This window comes from Platalea leucorodia, assembly GCF_965183815.1.
Source record: "Platalea leucorodia genome assembly, contig: HAP1_HAP1_SCAFFOLD_162, whole genome shotgun sequence".
Classification (NCBI taxonomy): Eukaryota; Metazoa; Chordata; class Aves; order Pelecaniformes; family Threskiornithidae; genus Platalea; species Platalea leucorodia.
The window spans coordinates 33,760-53,371 of NW_028121385.1; the positions used below are offsets into that span (position 1 = coordinate 33,760).

At 57.0% G+C, this 19,612-nt stretch overlaps 1 pseudogene across 1 annotated transcript in view; it reads right to left on the reverse strand.

The window, feature by feature from the left end:
- The window catches only part of LOC309603657 (scavenger receptor cysteine-rich type 1 protein M130-like), a 38,265-nt pseudogene that overhangs the window by 9,166 nt on the left and 9,487 nt on the right, over positions 1 to 19,612 (reverse strand). The window contains exons 2-7 of the transcript in view: positions 16,993 to 17,298; positions 16,037 to 16,357; positions 15,636 to 15,950; positions 14,965 to 15,279; positions 967 to 1,199; positions 542 to 674 (exon numbers count right to left, since the gene is read on the reverse strand). The product of the transcript in view is annotated as a scavenger receptor cysteine-rich type 1 protein M130-like (transcript). The remainder of the gene's footprint in view (positions 1 to 541; positions 675 to 966; positions 1,200 to 14,964; positions 15,280 to 15,635; positions 15,951 to 16,036; positions 16,358 to 16,992; positions 17,299 to 19,612) is intronic.

Here is a 19,612-nt window from a genome sequence, read left to right on the forward strand (position 1 = left end):
TTCAACTTCCCCCTCCTCACTGACAATATGAAGATGTCCTGAGGAATCCCAGACACGCAGGACCCCCACCCCTCAGCTTGGCTTGGTAACAGAAGAGAAAACAGCATGTTTAGAGTAAGTTTTCTGCCACTCCTGGGCAGGTGTGGCATTTCAACAGCTCCCACTTGCAGGATCACAATTGTGGTTACTTTAAAGCAAGAAGAAAGCCAGGGAAGTTTTTTACACTCTTCAACACCACGCCTGTGTTTCCTTAAGACACCAATTCTCTTTTCCCACTTCTCATTCCCCAAACAGTCCCCAGATTCTGCACTTCTAAAGATATACCTGGTACACAAAATCTGCACTTCTGAGTTGTCCACACTTGACACAACCACAACCTGTTTATTCCTGGTGGGTCACAACTAGTAGGAGCTCTCGATGCAGGCCACAGTCTTTCTGAGGGCATTTCCAAGAGCCCCCTTGACTTGCCTGTTCTGCAGGCTGTAGAGGAGTGGATTGGCCGTGGGCGTGAGGATGGAGTAGAAAAAGGATAGCACTGTACTGAGCTGCCTCAGTGAGGCTGTTCTAGGTATCATATAGACAACGATGAGGGTACCATAGAAAACAGTGACCATGATGAGGTGAGAGGAGCAGGTGGAGAAGGCCTTCTGCCTCCCCGTGGTGGCTGGGATCCTCAGGATCACAACTATGATGCAGATATAGGATACCAAGGTGAACACAAATGGGAAGACCACATCCAGAAAGCAGATGATGAAAGTAACCAGTCTAAGCACCGTGGTGTCACTGCAGGCGAGCTCCAGGAATGGGACAAAATCACAGAAGTGATCAATTGCATTGGGACCACAGAAGTGTAAGTTGGAAAGTAGCCCAGTGACTCTGGTAGACATTAGTAATCCTGCTAGCCAAGACCCAGCCGCCAGCTGGAGACAGAGCTTCTTGCTTCATGAGGCTGGCATAGAGCAGGGGGTGGCATATGGCCAAGTACCGATCCTAGGACATGGTGGCCAGCAGATGACACTCGGTACCTGCACAACAGGCAAAGAAAAAGAATTGTGTCATGCAGCCTTGAGCAGAAACGGTTCTGTCCCTGGTTAGGAAGCTGGCCAGCAGCCTGGGCAGGATAGTGGAGGTATAGCAGATTTCCACACTGGAGAAATTAGGCATCTGCTCTGAGGCCCATGAAAGAAGGAGGAGGAAACCTAAGAAAAGGGAAGGGAATGTTGATAAAGGTAACAAGATGAATTTCACCAAGCACGATATTAGTTACCCTTGTGTTAAGTCCCGGTCTGATTGTCAGGCTCGGGGAAGGTTTGTAATGATCCCAAGGGCAAAATTAAGACACAAACGAGGTCATATGCCACCAATCAGACATTTGATTGGGTAAATATAAAAGAGTAAAGCGATAGGAAAGGCAGGAAATATTAGGAGGAAATTAAGCAAGCATCCAGAGACAGAGAAGCAAAGGATAGTCACCACCATGGATCCAGCGGCGTCCCGTTGGTCCTGTCTTCAGTTTTTCGGTGGTGGATGGCCACACTCAGGTTTCGTTGTGCCGTCTTTTATCTGGTGTTGGAGAGGGAGTTTGCCCTCTCGTTTCCGTTTGGTTACCCAGGGCAACATCACGTACCCAACACATGCACATCTACTGGTGGGGCAAGCGGCCTGACCAGATACCAGTTGGTGTCCTCTTCTTGGTGGTGCCCGATAAGCCAAAGAATGGCCTGCTGCTTCAGCAAGTTTGCACAGGTTTCCTTGCAAGACAGTGCTACCTGATAAGCCAAAGAATGGCCTGCTGCTTCAGCAAGTTTGCACAGGTTTCCTTGCAAGACGGTGCTACCTGATAAGTCAAAGACTGGCCTGCTGCTTCAGCAAATTTGCACAGGCTTCCTTGCCAGATGGTGGTACTTGATAAGCCAAAGAGTGGTCTGCCCTCGGGTCTTGTCAGACAAAAGAGTGGTCTACTGTCCGGTCTTATCAGATAAACACACAAGCAAGCTTTGAGACAATTGTTCTTAACACTTGTCCCAATCCAATGTCGGGGGAGGTTTTGATACGATCCCAAGGACGAGATTAAGACGCTGGAATCGGTCAGATGTCGTACAACCTTTCACTTTTATTGGAGGGGAGAAGAGAACGGAGGGAGGAGGGAGGGCAAGGGAGGAGAGGAAAAGAATAGGGGAGAGAGAGTTAGAAAGAGAAGGAGAAGGAGGAGTTTGTCACCACCACTTCGAGTCCGGTGATCTTCTGCAGGGTCTTCGGTGGCCTCAGGCTTCATCGGGGACTGAAGCGGGGGGGGGGCGAGCCTTGAGGGTGCAGGAACGGAAGGAGTGGTCTCGCGTGCGCCGCCGCCGCCCCCGCCGATGGGCACATGTGCTCCTTATGTAGGGGCTCCCACGCATGCGCGGATCACAAATGTGTACGTGCAGTTCGCCACAGCCGTGCTGCCCCCGCCTCTGCTCTTTTCGCGCCTTTTTGTCCCCGCCTCGGCTCTTTTCGTGCCTTTAGTCCCTGTGCAGGCGCACGAGGTTGTTTTTCTCAAAACTGGGGAGAAGAGGGTCTTCTCAAAGCGCGACGCTGGATGGCGCTACAGCGGCAATGTCGAGACAAAACCGCATTTTTCTATCAGTCCTTTACACCACCCCGTGGCTCGACATTGCAGCTTGGTGGCATAAGACAGAGAGAGAAAGAGAAAACAAAGGAGAAAGAAAGAAAACGCAGAGTTGAAAGGGTTGGAGATAGGGGTGGAGGAAAGTTGTGGGAAGGGAAACGGGAATAACATTGTTTCAGGTGAAGGAATGTCTTAACACAGATTAACTGAGGTATTGCTCAATGCAAGCTCATTCTTGAACGACTTTAACAATTCTTCAACTTTGAAGGGTAAACATTAGAAATAGGGTTGACAATAACTGGCAACAGTAAACATTAGAAATAGGGTTAACAGTAACTGGCAATACGCGGTTTCTTCCTTTAGAAGGAATTGGGGATGGGTTTAAATGATGGGTACTGAGGTTGGTTGTGGCTGATGGATGGTACAGATTTTCGTTACACCATCAGGTGAGGTGTTAGGAACAAATTGCATATTTGACACAACGTGTCGAATTAATTGAATAAATATGGAATTATACAGGGTAGGAACAGTAAGGTGGCAGTTGCACATAGCAAATACAATATTAATTGCTTGACCCACGGTGCCCCTGGTAACCAGGACCACAAATCGCCGTTCCAACCACTCCAGGTTTGAACAGGGACATGGGCTATTTTCCTGATGTCTTGGGTCAGTTGGAGAACCACTTCTCCCACATCATCTATTTCTAGGCAGCAGGTAGAGATATTTAATTTTCCACACACCGCTCCCTCCTCAGCCAGTAAATAATCTAAAACCATGTGATGTTGAAGGATTGCCGTGCGCATTTGTTGAGACTGCCGAGTTAATAGGTCTATGGCGTCAGCGGTTTTGTTGGTGATAATTTCTAGGGCCGCTTGTAGTCTGATTATGCGGTTTAGGTTATAGATTGGTTCTCTTGCCCCTGCAATGGGCTCGTTCGGGTTCCAGGTTGCTGGTCCATAATGTTCAATTATTCGCTCGGGGGGCCATTCGTCATTCCCCCATTTTTGTGTCCCACCTAAATTTACCTTGGTAGACTGCGTCTTACGGGCAATAGTTCTATCCCCGAGGTTATCATACACCTTTACGCCTAATTGGGGTCCACCAGTTTCTGGCAGGAGGAAGAATAGGGGCCTTATGATCCCTATATAACAAACTCCCGACCACCCCGCAGGTAAGAATTTGTATGCCGTATTCCCACAGATCCAATAATGCCGTTTTTTGGCTTTATTTCCCTGAGCAAATGGCCCATCTTTCCCTGGTGGAAACTGAAAAGAAGTTGTGTCTTTGTCGCCCAGAAGGCTGAAAAAGGTGGTTGCCCCATCCCTTATTCGGCCGGTACAATACCAAGCCCCATGAGTAGTGAACATTCAATATTTACTTTTTGCAAAGAGAACTAAACAATTACATTTTCTAAGCAAGTACAACATTTCATGTTACTTGGCTATTAAGTTTTCCCATATACAGGACTATTTAATGATGAAAATAGAGGAAGATCAAAAAAGTAAGAATTATATATATAGTACATCATAGGTTGAAATTCTTGAAATGTCCAACATAAATAGGTATCATTGGAAAGTTATTGGGTATTTTTTCTTAAATAAGCACACACACATATACGTGCTTAGACATGCACCAGACAATTAGATGTCTTTGTACTATTGCATAAAGACTGTAGTGCACTGAAACATCTAATATTTAGCCTGTTTGCCATAAATATTAAATCTTGAATTATTCATAGAGCTGCAATGAAGTACAAACATATATGCACACATATGGACCACCAGTTATAAAAACTGATATACACAGTGGAATATTCTAATGGGTTGGTGTCCCTGAGTTAAAATGATCCAAAGTAGCAGGTGCATCGTGGTCATATCGCCGCCCTTAAAGAACAAATAGGAACAAAACTCGCTCCTTGGGTTAGAAGGAGGGAATAATCCATTTGGTGTGGATTTTGTCGGTTCTCCCACTGGTATCTTTCGCTTTCCATGTATATTTGTTTAGGGGGGTATCTAATATGAGAGGCACAGCTCCCACGGTGGGAAGCTCGACCAGAACCAGCTGGCTGGGGGAGTAAGATGATGCACCAGGGCAACTGGGGTTTTGAGAGACATGTACCATGGTTGGCGCCTGTGGACAAAATGCTGCAATTTTCGGGCACCTGTTTGTACCCCAGTGATTATTGACATTGGCCACTGCCTCCCACACCCGCTCGGCCCATGCCGGTTGGTGGGGTTTAGTAGGTCTCCCTTATTATTACAGGTGAGTTGTCTGATAAACATCTGCCCTCTGCCTCCCTCCTCACCCTGAGGGGGTGGAGGTTTCAGTTTCCCACCACTCTTTTCATCCTTCTTAAACACTTCCTCCCTGTCCAATGCTGGCGCAGAAGGTGGGTTCGGTTTGGGAGGGGGTCCTTGCCCGGACCACCTCCGCACCAAGAGCTTCAACTTTTTGGTGGGGAGCCCATCCATCAAGTCTCGGGGCACCCCCTTTTGCAGTCCCATTTGCCACAATCCTTGTCGGAATGCGGGTTTGTCCCTTTGTGTTAGGTTGGGGCTACCCCCCGAAAAAGCCAGCGATTTATTTGCCGGCCTCGCTGCCCACACGGCCCTAGTTTCCACCTTTTGGTAAGTCCTGCCTACTGGCCCATATTTCCTCCCGTAGTTTATTAGTTCCTGAGCTATCTCCCCCCAGGTCCACACCTTCCTCCCCCACTGCCGCTGTTTGGGGGTTACCATTCCCTCCAGGGCAGCTGCGATTCGCTCCTTGCAAGGCACATTTTGAATTCTCCCCTGTAATTGGATCCCGATAGGTTTTAACGAGTCGGGGAGTCCTCTTATTAGCGGCGTCAGCCGCTCGGGTTCTACCGGTAACAACATCGGAGAGCTTAGATTTGGTTTAAGTTCCCGGTCATACATCATTTGCAGGCACGCCGCCTTCTGTACATTTTCTAGTAGTTGATCGACCAAACCAGTTATAGCCAGGGGATCCTCCCTCTCTAATGGGTTCAGCCCCCCCGCCCAATATGCTGCCCTCTGGGTCAGAGACCATGGGGCTCGGCGATCGCCCGTGGTGAGGAAGACGCCGGGGCCCCAATGCCCCTCTGCTTCCTTTTCCGATAGCATGATCCTGTCCCCCCCCCGACAGGGATACCCTCCACACGTATTCGGTTTCGGACTCCCTTGCCGTCCTAGCAAAATCCTTTTGGAATTTAGCCAATTCGGTGGCGGTAAAAGGGATTTCTTTGGTTCCAACTTGGGGACAGTTGTTGCTATCGTCCTCATATAAGCCTTGTGGCACTTTGCTGATCATTTCCCTCCAGGGTGAACAGTGTTCATTATATTCAATAATCTTCAGTGTTCAATATCTTCAATATCTTCCTTGATGATCTGGATGAGGGGGTTGAGTGCACCCTCAGTAAGTCTGCAGATGACACCAAGTTGGGTGGAAGTGTCGATCTGCTGGAGGGCAGGAAGGCCCTACAGAGGGATCTGGCCAGGCTGGATCGATGGGCTGGGGCCAACTGTATGATGTTCAACAAGGCTCAGCACCGGGTCCTGCACTTGGGTCACAACAACCCCATGCAGCGCTACAGGCTTGGGGAGGAGGGGCTGCAGAGCTGCCTAGCAGAACAGGACCTGGGGGTGTTGGTTGACAGCTGGCTGAACATGAGCCAGCAGGTTGCTCAGGTGGCCAAGAGGGCCAATGGCATCCTGGCTTGTATCAGGAATAGTGTGGCCAGCAGGACCAGGGAGGTGATGGTGCCCCTGTACTTGGAACTGGTGATGCTGCACCTCGAGTACTGTGTTCAGTTCTGGGCCCCTCACTCCAAGAAGAACATCGAGGTACTAGAGCATGTCCAAAGAAGGGCAGCAAAGTTGGTGAAGGGTCTAGACAACAAGTCTGGTGAGGAGCGGCTGAGGGAGCTGGGGTTGTTTAGTTTGGAGAAGAAGAGGCTGACGGGAGACCTTATTGCTCTCTACAACTCCCTGAAAGGAGGTTGTAGCGAGGTGAGGGTCGGTCTCTTCTCCCAAGTACCAAGCGATAGGACAAGAGGAAATGGCCTCAAGGTGTGCCAGGGGAAGTTTAGGTTGGATATTAGGGAAAACTTCTTCATCAAAAGGGTAGTCAGGCACTGGCACAGGCTGCCCAGGGAAGTGGCTGAGTCTCCATCCCTGGACGTATTTAAAGATGAGTAGACGTGCTACTTGAGGACATGGTTTAGTGGTAGAGTTGGCAGTGCTAGGTTAACGGTTGGACTCAATGATCTTATGGGTCTTTTCCAACCTTAACGATTCTATGATTCTATGATTCTATAATTTTCTTCATGGCAGCCCGTATGGTGCTATGTTTGGCATTTGTGACCAAAACGGTGTTGACAGCACCCCAATGTTGTAGCTATTGCTGAACTGGGTTTGCACAGCATCAAGGCCTTCTCTGTTTCTCTCCCGTCCTCCCCAGCGAGTAAACTTCCAGGAGTAAGCTGTCTTTGTAGTTAAATCCCTTGAAGGAGGTTTGCTGGGGTGTGTTGTACTCTGTCTGCAATGGGGATGGGCTGGGGTGCGTAGGCACGGTCAGGTACTGCTGCTTTGCAGCTGGGGACACCCCCAGCTGGGGGGAGTGTGTGGTTTCTGTCTGTCCTGAGCGCAGCAACCCTCTGAAGGGGTTAACCCTCAAAGCTTTAAACTCAAACGCGTTCATTGATGTGTCTGTTTCCATCTCCCGTCAATGACTTTTTTTTTTACTATGTCTGTAGTAGCTCTTTATAAGGTTAATGTGTTTGTAATACCAGTTTCTCTCATTTTTATTGCAGATTTGTGGGAAGAATTATCATCTACAGAAGCAACCAGGAGCCCATAGCCAGGTTGGTCCTGCAGTCACCCAGCGAGTAAACTGTATTTGTGGATGAGGGAAGAGCAGGGGACACCATTTAGCAAGGCAAAGCTTCACACTGTGTCTTGGTGTCCAGGTGCAGGTTTTGGTAGCGGGGGGGCTGCAGGGGTGGTCTCTGTGAGAAGAGACCAGGGGCTGCCTCCATGCCAGACAGAGCTGCTTCCAGCTGGCTCCCAACAGACCCATCGCTGGCCAAAGCTGAGCCCATCAACGAGGATGGTGGAACCTTAGTGAAAGTGTATTTAAGAAAGGTCACAACCGCCAAAGTGGGAGAGGACTGAGGGAAACAATAGTGGGAGAAACAGCCCTGCAGGCACCACGGTTGGTGAAGAAGGAGGTGCTTCAGGCACCAGAGCAGGTTCCTTGCAGCCCATGGCAGAGAGCACGGTGGAGAAGGAAAGCCCTGCAGTCTGTGGAGGACCCAGCACTGGAGACGTAGGATATTTCCTGCAAGAATGGTGGCTTGAGGAGAGCCCATGCTGGAGCAAGTTCGTCTCAAAGGACTGTAGCCCACAAGACGGACCCCATGCGAAAAGTGTGAGAAGGAAGGAGCAGCAGAGAGGAGCTGTTCTGGACTGACCACAGCCTCCATTGCCCATCCCCCTGCACTGCTCAGGGGTAGAAGAGTTGGGAACAAAGGGGTGAAGCTGAACTGGGGAAAACAGGGTGGTGGGAGGGAGGCCTTCCATGGGGAAGGAGATAAGGTCTTCCACCAGTCCCACAATCCTTCCACCCTCAGCCTTTGCAGCTGCCCATGCCTGGCCTGCCCACTTACCTTTGCCACTGTCACGTTTGTACAAGGCCCCCACACATCTTGGCACAGCCAGTGCGAGCTGGCCTCCACCAAACCTGGAGCCCACGGGGCCTTGGAGGCAGGGAGGGGCCAGGTCCCCTCTGCCGGAGGCTGGGCACAGCTTTTCCCTGGGAACCTCCCTGAGGAGCCTCCTCCTGTGTGTCAGCCTGGGGCCTGGCACCGCTGCCACAGGGACAAGGGCTGGGGGGGGAAGGCAGGGCTGAAGTAGCTCAGCTGGGAGAGCGTTAGACTGAAGATCTAAAGGTCCCTGGTTCAACCCCGGGCTTCAGCAATCATTTCCTCCCTTACATTTTTCCAGATATCGCTTTCCGTCTTCCAGCCTGCCCCAGCCCTGCTTGCTTCTTCACCTCTTGCCAGAGCACCATCCCAGCTCTGTAGCTGTCGATCTGTGGCTTAGAAGGAGCCTTCCTCCAGCACCAACAGTCCCCAGCCCCTCCCTGGGCACGACTCTCCCTTCAGAGCTCCTCTGGGGTGGTCTCCAGCTGTCCCTCCTTCCCTGCTCCACAGGGATGGAGATCTCTCCTCTGCGGGGTCTCTGCAAAGACCCTGTCTCTCTCCTCTTTGTCATTCTCAGTGGTGCACAGACTGGTCCCATCCTCACACCTCCACCTGGACCCCATTTCCCAGACCAGAGGCCACCATCCCCGCAGTCCCAGGGAGACGCACTCCCTGGAGCTGAGTCCTGAATGGCAGCATCCTCCCTCCAGAGCTCTGTCCCAGTAAGACCTCTGATGTGCCCACGACAGCTGACAATGCTGTGCTGAGGATCATCCGCTGTAGTGCATGGGCACCAGTGTTGTTCAGTCACACGCTGACCTGAGCAGTTTCTTGGACCCCCTTGCCCCCCTGCTGCAATGACTGATGAAACACCTATGTGCTCCTCTCTGGGCATCAGCAGAGAGATACACAGCACAGGGGGATCCCTCTGGGGCCCCACATCAACAGCTCTCTGCATCAGCTCCTCCCTGCTGCAAGGGCACAAGTCGGGACAGAAATGCCAGCACTGGCTCCCCTGGGGTCTAGCATGGTCACCAACTCTCACACTGTGTCTTCACAACAGCCCCAGATCAACCACTCAACGTCAGTTTTACTCTCCAGATTTACCTTCCTCTGCATGTCCTGGCATTGCACACGCTTCTGTGTTCTCCATCCCCTCAGCACCTATGGACCCAGGGCCCATAGCACAAGTGTCTCAACTGTCCCCACTTTCCTTACCCAAAACTCCTCACCCACCACTGTCCAGCCCAGCTGCAGCCCCTCACAGCCCTCAGTCCCTGCCCAGAGGAAGAAAGACCTGCTCATGAGCTCCAACAACCTGCTGCAGTGCCCTCTTGCAACTTCTTGCTGCTGCAGAATCCTGCTCACCCATCAGGAACACAGTGACAACTGCAACCCAGGCCATCCCCCTCTGCTTCCAGTCTTAGCCTCTCCCCCGTCAACCAGTCAAGCCAAGTAATGGCACATACTGGACTGTAGTCCCACAGCAACCTGCACATCCTGGCCCCCTGCAGATCTGCTGCCTCATAGCCAGCTCCCCGGCAATGCATCTCCAAAGAAGTTTGGCTTTTTTGGTGACTGAGCAAAAGTGAGAGGGAGACACCCTGTCCAAGCAATGATACTGTCTTGTGAGCTTTGAGCATGAGCCTGAAAATGCTTGGCTTCAGGGACAGTGCCTGCAGGACTCTCACTGCTCCCAAAGAGTCCTTCTGGGTTGCTCCTGAGCAAGAATAGGAGAGTCACTGATAAGGATGGGCCCTGGGGCCATGTGTGCAAAGCAGACTGGATGAGTAGCCCATCCCCTTACCTCCTCCACTCAACCACTCCAGAAGTTCACGGTGACTGCGGTCTGGTTTTCATTCCCCCAAACCCTCTCTGCCAGGCAGGGGCTCACTGGGGAACAAATCTATGGCACTGGGCAACACAATTGCCCCAGCTGTAGCATCACGAGGACACCATCCCTGTGTGTGGCCAAACCGTTGGCCTTTCAGTTAAGAGCTGACCATGCTCACCCACCCTGCCACAGAGACCCTTAGCCCCAGGGAGACGGAAGCTTGCCCTTCCCCCCACCTCCAGGGATGCTGGGGGGCAGAGGGGTGCAGGGGGAGGCCCAGTGCCTGGATGAGGGGCTGTGAGCTTTCTGCTCCTGTGTCCCTGCCGTTGTCATACCTGCTGGGGCTGGCTGGGGTGTCCAGGGCACCTTGGCCACCATAGGGCTAACTTCTGTGAGGCCACAGCCCAGGGATCACCCAACACAGCAGCTCTGTCGTGGCCTCTCTGCATGGGACCATCATGGCCCAGGTAGGGCCTGAGGGAAAGAGAAACTGGGGAACCCTGAGGTGAAGAGATGGGCACTCATGGGACCTTGGAGAGAGACATTTTGGCTGGAAACTGTGGCTGGCAGGATGGAAATGTCTCTGTCAGCAGGAATATTCCACAGGGACCATGGGCTCTCGCAGCCCCACAATCTGACCCCGAGACTGCTGTCCGTCCTTGAGACGTGCCCCTTCCCCACCACCATGTCTTTGTGCTCTGCTCCTCCCAATCAGCCTCAGGGAGACACCCCGACATCGGGCCAGGCAAGCACCAACTCTGGCTCAAACCCCTAAAGGCTTTTAATAAGAACAAATATGGAGGCATGGTGCAAAAACAGGGGAATACAAAGAGAGGAAATGCCCGGCTGTTTCTGCTGCCCGTGGTAAAGGGAGACGCTTCCCTGGTGCTCACGGCTCTCCCAGCTGCACAGACCTCTCCTCCCTCCTGGCTGCACCCAGCTGCATGGCAGGGACGGGCTCTCCTGGCCTGGGGCTCAGGGACTGTTGTGCACTGAGCTCCACTGGCACAGCCTGTGTGTCCTCAGGGGGATGTGCCAGAGACACCTCTTCAGCATCGTCATAGCCTGTGCTCTCTGGGGACAGGGACCAGGCATCTCCCTCAGTTCCAGGGGCCCCAGCACGTCTCTGGGAGCACAGCTTTGCCCCTGCAAGCACCAAGGCAGCCATTGCACATTCGCCCCATGGGGTGCCCCTCCTGCTCTGTACATCACCTTCCTCCCTTCTCCTCACCAGTCCGGAGATGTTCAACTCCCTCTCCCACCCCTGGAACCCAAGGAAAATTCCTGGTGCATTTTCCCCCATCCCAGGAGGTTGAGCGTTCACTACAGCAAGGATTCATCCGGCACCAGGGATGGCAGCCCAGGATCCGGCACCGCTCTCTTTCCCTCTCACCTTCAGGTGCATCCCTGGGTCCTGCTGCCTCCTCTGGTGCCCTGGCCATTTCCCAGTCTCCCTGCCCAGGGGCAGCATCATCCCCAGGCTCAGAAACCTCCCTGGCATCATCATAGCCATCCGCTGGGTCACCTCCAGGCAGGACAGGGACGTCTGAAAGGAGAGGGGAGCTGGTGACAGGGAGAAGATACATTTGCAGAGCAGAGGATGGGAGGATGCGCAGGGACATGGGGCTCAGACACCGGTGTTGGCAGCACCACAGGAGACACCACTCCATGTCCTCCCCAGCTCTGACGGTGACACTCAGTGACACCGCTGTTCTTCACATGTCTGCAGGGAGGAGAGATCCACTCCTTCCCGCACCCTATTACCTGCTGCTGATCCCGGACCATCCTCCTCCTTGCTGTCCCCAGGGGAGGGCTGCAGCTTGGTCAGGGACCCCTCTGAAGAGGAGCCTGGAGAGAGGCGCAGCGGCTGTTAGGGCAGTGCGCTCTGCTGACCAGGCCTGTGGTCAGTGCTGCTGGGGACGGGGGACCCCCAGAGGCAGGGCTGAGTGGGGAGAAGGGCTCAGGACTCACCCTGCTCCCCTGGGACAAACCCTGTCTCAAAGGGGCTGCCAGAGCTGCCCCAGGACAGCCCCTTCCCTCCCCCCTCAGGTGTCCCATAGGGGTGCAGGGACAGGCAGAGAGGGGCTGTCCCCAGCTGGGAGGGGAAGAACTGGTGGGGAGGAAGCTCCTCTCTTGGGCCCAGGACCCGGCTGCTCTCCCCACAGCCCCCACAGCCCCAGCACTGCAGGGACCATGGGCCAGGGGACTGCAGGGGGTCAGCCATGGGTGGGGATGAGGGGGAAGAGCCTGGCAGATGTGCCCCCCGGGAGGAACCCACACCCACCTGAGCCACTGAACCTCGCCTGCTTCTCCCACGCCGGGCTGTAACCGATCTCCTCATACACGGCCTCAGGGAAGGGCTCCCAAGCTCTCCCAGAGCCTGTGGACAGCAGCAGGGCTGGCCCAGGGACAGGCAGAGACAGGATGGGATCCCGCTCTGCTCCCCCAGCTTTGGTCCTCTGGGCCAGCAGACGGCTACTGCCACAGCACAGTCCTGCTCCCCGAGCCCACCTCTGCCATTTCTGTCCTCAACCCATCCCTATCTCCTGCAACAGCCTTTCAACATCCCCTCAGAAACAGCCCCTGTGCCCCTCTGGCCCCTGGGTCAGCTCCCTCATGCAGAGCTTGGAGCAGCTCGCACCTTTCCTCTCCCTTTTCTGCCCCATGGCCCCTTCCCTGCTGGGGGGAGGTCAGGGCTGGACAGAGGAACAGCCTGGGGGCCTGAAACCATGGGGATCGACCCTGCTGCCCCGCGTTCCTCCTGGCATCTCCCCTGCCCCACAGCTCCCTCCACAGCTGCCCAGAGAGCTGTCAGTGTGAAGTCCTCATCTGTTTCCCCTTTGCGCCCATCTCCCCCAGCCCAGCTCTGCTACTTCTGTCCTCCTCCCATCCCTATCTCCTCCCATGTCTGGACCCTCTCTACCCCTTGCTGCTGGTGGCCCATGGTCAGGCAGTCAAGGAGGCGGTGCATGGGAATGAAGGCAGCACACACCCTTATCCCCCCAGCTCTGCCTGTGCCACTCACTCACACCTCACAGCACCCCTGGCCTTGCCAGGAGGCATCTTTCCCCGCCACCCACCTCCGCGCCCAGCCCTGGCGCTTCGCACTTGCCCGGCCAGGAGGGCCAGGACAAGGCAAAGAAGGGCCCCCAGAATGATGCAGATGATGACGGGCAATGAGACTCTCCCGCTGGCGGTCGGACGGCCCCGGCTGGGATCTGCATGGCAGGAGCACAAAAAGGGCAGCACCAGGCCTGGGAGAGGTGGGGGGCTGGGACACCCCAGTCCTGACCCCCATTACACCAGGGGTAGACGACCCCAGGAGTGAGTCATGAGGAAGATCCCCCCCTGATGGGGAAATCACAGACCTCCCCAACCCCCGCACCCCACTGCTATCCCAGTGCCTCCTCCTGGGAGTTTCACATCCTGGCAAGGAGCCCCTTCCCTCCCGCCATGGGTCACAGCTGGCCCTGAGAAGACCCAGCACCAGTGCGGAGGACAGGTTACCTGGTCGGAGCGTAGGTGCTGCTGTCGTGGGTGCAGCTGTAGAAGAGGAGAAGGAGAGCTGGGCTGAGAGGGTGGGTGTGCAGGTATCCCTGCATGTATTCCTGACACATCCCACCCCCTCCTGCAAAACTGGTCAGGGTGGCCAGGACAGGGCCCAGGGCCCTGCTCTGGCTATTGGGCAGGATGGCACAGGGAGCCCAGGAGATGCCCCTGGGGGCTGCAGGGCCCTGCAGGCAGAAGCCAGAGGACATCCAGCCCCACAGAGGCTGCTGCCCACTAGGCACCAGGCTCCCATGCTGCACAAGGACGGCCTTGCTCTCAGCAGCTCTGCCAAGAGCTCCAGCAAGGGTCCCAGCCCTGCCGCTCACCTGAGCAGCGCACGGCAGCATCCTCCTTGTGCTGGCAGGCACCGCTGTCCCCAGGCCGAGCCCAGCAGTCCTGCAGAGATGGCTCCGTCCCCTGGCACTCCACCTGCTCCAGCCAGATGGGGCCTTGCCCCATCCCAAACGCAGCCTCGTCCAGGGCAGACACCGCAGGGCCACAGCCCAGCTGCCTGCAGGCCACCTCGGCATCCTGCATGTCCCAGGAGTCGTCGCACACCGTCCCCCAGGAGCCACGGTGCCAGACCTCCACTCTGCCCGAGCACCCATCCTCGCCTCCCACGGCACGAATCTTCTCCCTGTCTGGAGAAGGCAGAGACCTCCCAGGGCACCGGGACAGCAGGCAGAGCCCTGCCAGGCCAGAGGGGCATGCAGAGGAGCAGCTACCTGTGCAGCTCGTGGAGTTTGGGCACACGGTCCCCAGGGCCACGGGTGTTTCTGGCCGACTCCCTGCAGAAGGAAATGCTGCGGTGAAGGGGCTGCTGAAGGGGGTCGTGCAGCAGAGCGTGGGGCTGAGCTCTGCTCACGCCTCCCCGTGCCGCCTCGCTCATGGCAGCAGCTGAACCCCAGTCATTCAGGGGACACGCACGGCAATGTGGGGGACCCTGACTGCTCAGCCCCAGAGGGACCCTGGTTCACAGAGCAGCAGGAGGGTGTCCATGGAGGGGACGCTCCTTGGAGCCCTGGCTGGGCTCTTCTGAGACCTCGCCTGCAGACACCTCTGCCTGCCCCGGGCGCTGCTGGGAGCCCGGCTGGCAACTGCTGGGGAATGTGTGGGGCTCTGAGAGCTGAAGTCCCATTTGTGCCACCACAAGCAGCAGGGTCTGGCACGTAAAGTCAAAGCCCCTGTGGGCCCTGTCTCTGCGCTTGACTGTGCCCAGCAGGGAGCAGGAGCTGGGGGGATGCTGGTGCCCGCGGAGCTCCGAATTACCATTGCAGGTGATGTGGGTCTCGTCTCGCAGGTCATCACACGACTGTGGGTCCCAGGGAGCAGAAGGACACTGCCAGAAGGAGCTGTTTCTTTCCCCACACTCCACACGATCCAGCCAGGTGAGACCAGACACCCTACCATAGGGCAGGCGTGTTTCCAGGGTCCCTTCATCCCCACAGCCCAGCTCCTTGCAGGCCAGCGACACCGTTTTGGGAGTCATTGAGTTGGAGCAAACGGTCCCCCATGTGCCATTGTAGAACACCTGCAGGCGCCCGGAGCAGTTGGTGCTGTTGTGCAGCCTCAGGGCCATGAAATCTGGGAGGAAAGGGCCCAGAGGGGAACAGGCTGGTCTGGGGCTATGGGAGCAGAGAAGCCTCTTCACCCCCCAGGCCCTCAGCCAGGCAGAGGCACGGCCAGCAAGTCACCCTTTTGCCAGGGGCAGAGAGAAGTCCCTGACGGACAGACACCCATGCCCTCCCCGCTAACCCTTGGGGACAGCTCAGCTTACAAGGGGCCCCCAGTGGGACCGAGGGGGTTTGTGCATGGGTGTCCCCAGGACAGGCTCAGGCAGGGGCTCAGAGGCAGCCAGGGACAGCCTCGGCCGTTGCCGGCTCTCCCCTTGTCCTGGTGTCCCCGGGCACTGGGCTCCCACCACAGCTCCCAGCACAGACCTGAGCAGATGACTCCTGCGTCCTCTTTGTGCCCGCAGTTGTGCTGCCCCCAGGACCCTGCCGGGCAGTCCCAGAGAGCAGCTTCGGCCCCGGAGCAGTTCACGCTGTCCAGCCATATCTGACCGGACCCTTCCCCGAACTGAGCGGAGCCAACCGCCTGCACCGCCCCTCCGCAGCCCAGCTGCTGGCAAACGACGGCAGCATCAGACAGGTCCCATTGGTCATCGCAGACAGTCCCCCAGCTGCCCTGGTGGTAGATCTCCACTCTCCCAGCACAGCGCCCGGGCCCGTTCACCAGCCAGACCTGACGGCTCCCTGCAGCAGGAAGAAACCCCAGCTGCCATCAGGGGCCGGCTGCCCACCCAGCCCAGAGCCTGGGGGGCCTGTGCAGTGCCACTCACCCCAGCAAACGACACCCACGTCCTCTGCAATCCCTGCTGCCAGCGCGCTCATGGGCAGGGAGGTGTTGCAGAGGGTCAGGTTGGCCTCGTGCCCTGCGCACCGGACCCCTCGCAGCCCCACGGGACCCGTCCCTCTCTGAGGCTTCAGGGGGTTGTAGGCTCTCTCTGCCTCTCCACACCGCAGCTGCCGGCACACCACGCTGGCCTCCTGCATGTCCCACTGCTCATCCAGGACTCGGCCCCACGTCCCGCGCTGCAAGATCTCCACTCGCCCGTCGCACCGGCTCCCTCCACCCACCAGCCGCAGGGCTGTGGAGCTGCCTGGGCCTGGGGAGAGCAGCCATGCCCCAGCCCTCAGCAGCACCAGGCAGCCCACAAACCTGCAGCAGCTCTCCAGGCTCTCCAACCCTCACAACCCCCTGCAGCTCACCCGCCTGCCCCCAGCCCTCTGCGGTCAGCTTCAGGAGCAGCTTTCCACATGCTTGCTTCCCCAGTCCCTGAGCCTTCCTGAGCAAGACCCTCTCTTTGCTCTTGGTGGGGCAGAGCCACCCAACACGTCCCTGCTGAGGCAGATGGGGCAGCTCCCGCAGGAGGGAGCAGCAGCCGGCGGTGGCCTGGGGACAGGCAGCCCCAGGACAAGCCTTGCCCCACCTCAGCGCTGGCATTGGCACTGCTGAGCCATGGGGCAGAGCACACACGCCTCTGCCCCTCTGCATCCCTGGGGATCTGGGCCTGGGAGCCTGTGTCCCTGGCAGGGAGCAGAGCAAGGGGGGCCTTTCCGATCAAACAGGACAAGTTTGGGCCTGATCCCCAGGGTGGGGCAGAGATTCCTGGTGAAGCTAGGGTTTCTTTCGTCAGAAATTCACCCTGCTGCTACCATGAGGTCCTCTGCTTTGGGTGGCCATGTCACACCCAAGGGACAAATGGAGTTAACACAGCATTGTCCCAGCACTCACCTGAGCAAATCACAGCAGCATCGTTCTCATGGGAGCACGGTGAAGCCCCCAGGGCGGTCACTGGACACTGTCCCAGGTGGGCTTCAGTCCCGTCACAGTGGAATGAGTCTCTCCAGACAGGTCCCGTGCCTCTGCCAAAATGCCCTCCTCTGGGAATGGACTCAGCAAACCCGCAGTCGAGGTGTCGACAGAGAACGTGGGCGTCCGAGAGATCCCAGCGGGAGGCACAGAGGGTGCCCCAGGTCCCCAGCACATAGACCTCCACCCTCCCCTCATACGCCGTGCTGCCGTTCACCAGCCTGAACCCTGTGTCATCGGGAACAGAGAAGAATGAGGGAGGGTGGACTTGTGCTCTCACCTACTTGGCAGCTGGAGGAGCAGCCAAATGGAGGAGAGCCTGCCTTTCTCCTCTTTCTGCCTGATTTTAGGGCTGCAGACAACCACATCACCCCTCCAGCCCTCACACCCAGCACAGCATGGCACTGTCCCTGCCCTGCTCCCCTTGGCCCCAGCACACCCCCAGATATGGAACACCCCACCCTCAGTCCTTACGGGTACAGGTGACACCAGTGGCGTTCGTGTGGGTGCAGGGCTGGTCTCTGCGGGATCCCCTGGGGCAGAACATGAGGAAGGATTCATTCCCCACACACTGCAGCTCTCTGTCCCACATGGCACCAACACCTTCTCCAAAGTGAGCTGCCCTGGGCACAGACAGGGCCGCGCCACACTGCAACTCCCCGCAGACCACGTCGGCAGCTTTGGGACCAAAGTCTGAGTCACAGACAGGTTTCCACTCATTCCCATCACGGATCTCCACGCGTCCTGAGCAAGGGCTCTCCCCTCCGACCAGCCGGACAAATCCTGGAGCAAAGTTCCCGGAGAGTTCCCAGAGCCCTCTGGCAGTTACATGCCCACGTCCCACCTGGGCTGCAAGGTGGCCACAGGCAAAGAGCCCCACGACCCTCCCAGCAGCTCCCAGGGGCTGCTGATGGCACAAACACGCCAGGGACACCCTGCCGCTCCTCAGACATCAGCACAGCACTTGTGGCCCTGCTTCTCTCCCAAACCCCCAGCCGTAGGCACTGCTCGGACAAACTGCCGCCATTTTGGAGACCCTGGGCTTCCTGGCAGCGCTCCGAGCACTTGGGGCCCAGGGAGACTGGCCAAGGCACTGTTGGCTGCTGCAGCCTGATCTGCCCACTGAGCTCAGGGCCTGGCTGAGGAACCCTTGGAATCCCCAGTAACACACCCTTCTCTCAGGGTGGTCTCAGGCTGCTGGGGCACTGCTGTTAGATGGGCCATTTCACGGGGTACAGCTATGGCACAGCTCTATGTACAGTCAGTGTCTGTGCCAGCCCCCCACTCTGGCACCTGCCCAGGGAGGGGGTCCTCAGCCAGGGCCAGAGTGCACTGCCAGGCACGCCCATCCCCATCAACGGCCAGGCAGAGGGCAGGAGAGCGGGCAGAGGGGCAGCCCTGGGCTGACACGAGCTCCCGGTGCAAGGACAGGCACCGAGGACAGTGCAAGTGCTGGCAAAGCCCCTGTGGCACAGGGCAGCCGGGGCTGGGGCAGGCAGGAGAGGCTGGGCAGCAGGTCAGCACTGACAGCACGGGGCCATGTCCACGTGGGCTGGCTCTCGCAGGGTGACCCTGGGAGAGGAATGGGGTGCCATGTGCCCCACCCTGCTCCTCTGCTCAAGGCCAGCGCTTTCCCCCTCTGAGCAGCCCCTTTGCTTAGGCCAAGGGACTCATGTCTGCCAGGAGGCACAACCCAAAAGTCCCTGACCACTCTGTGCCCTTCCCCGGGGCTGTGGGTGGCCACATGAGCCACTCTCGGTGCCTCTGGCATGGGGGGACCTGGCCCCTGGCAATGCCAGACAGGTCCTGGCTGAATGGGAGGAGAAAGATGGGCACCAACGGACACCAAGGGGCAGGGAGGGGGTTTCACCTGAGCCCCAGGCACCAATGGAGGGTGGGCTGAGCCACGTAAGGGACCAGGAAGGGTGTGCGCACCCAGGGTGGGCTCTCACGGGGCTTTCCTCAGGCACTGGCAAATGCAGCAACATATGTGCCAACTCAGCAGTGCAACCGCCCACACTGGGCCCTGATCTGGTGTCTGCTCATTTCTTCCTGAGGGCACAGCCAGTTCCCTCCCCGCATCCTGGCCCCAAATGTAGGGAACAGGAATGGCCCCTTACCTGAACACGTCACTCCAGCATCCCAACTGTGATAACAGTTGTTTTGACCCCATCCACTGTGTGTGCAGTCAGACAGGGCAGACTCAGAGCCATGACAGCCAACTTCAGACATCCAAATGGGGCCAGATCCTGGCCCAAAGTGTGCATCCTCATGAGCTTCAACAGCAGACCCACAGCCCAGCTGCTTACAAACCACTGCAGCATCGTCCATGTCCCAGGAGTCATCACACACGGTCCCCCACTGGCCCTGGTGTTTCACCTCCACTCTCCCAGCACAGCGCCCGCCACCAGCCTCCAGCCTCACCTCCGCAGCCCCTTCAAACACCAAAACACGGGACCGTCAGGAGAGGGCCGAGCCCCAGGCTGCAGCTCTGGGAGTCGAGTCACAGCACCAGGCTGGGAGCCCTCTCCTCCCTGAGCTG